General features: G+C 42.3%; 1 protein-coding gene across 1 annotated transcript in view; it reads right to left on the reverse strand.

Annotated features, from left to right (window-relative positions):
* The window catches only part of gpr160 (G protein-coupled receptor 160), a 7,995-nt gene that overhangs the window by 4,875 nt on the left and 2,907 nt on the right, over window positions 1–213 (reverse strand). The gene's annotated exons all lie outside the window — the stretch shown is intronic.

The raw sequence follows: 213 nt of genomic DNA on the forward strand, positions 1-213 counted from the left end.
TTGCAATGCATGTTGGGATGTTTTAGACATACAGAATAAATTCAGACTGTTTGTAGTGTAACCTCACCAAAGGGGCTCACGTTTTGAGGGGTAAATGTGGGACGTTTGCGGTGCACATGTCCACACGATCTGAGTACTTTCACTTCTGCTTTTGCAAACTGTCATTCAATCTTCCTTTGACTTCCGACTCACTAATACAGGCTGATTCTACAT

The sequence above is a fragment of the Morone saxatilis genome, unplaced genomic scaffold (assembly GCF_004916995.1).
Source record: "Morone saxatilis isolate NCDOM2014 unplaced genomic scaffold, NCSU_SB_2.0 Contig23, whole genome shotgun sequence".
In the NCBI taxonomy this organism is placed as follows: Eukaryota; Metazoa; Chordata; class Actinopteri; family Moronidae; genus Morone; species Morone saxatilis.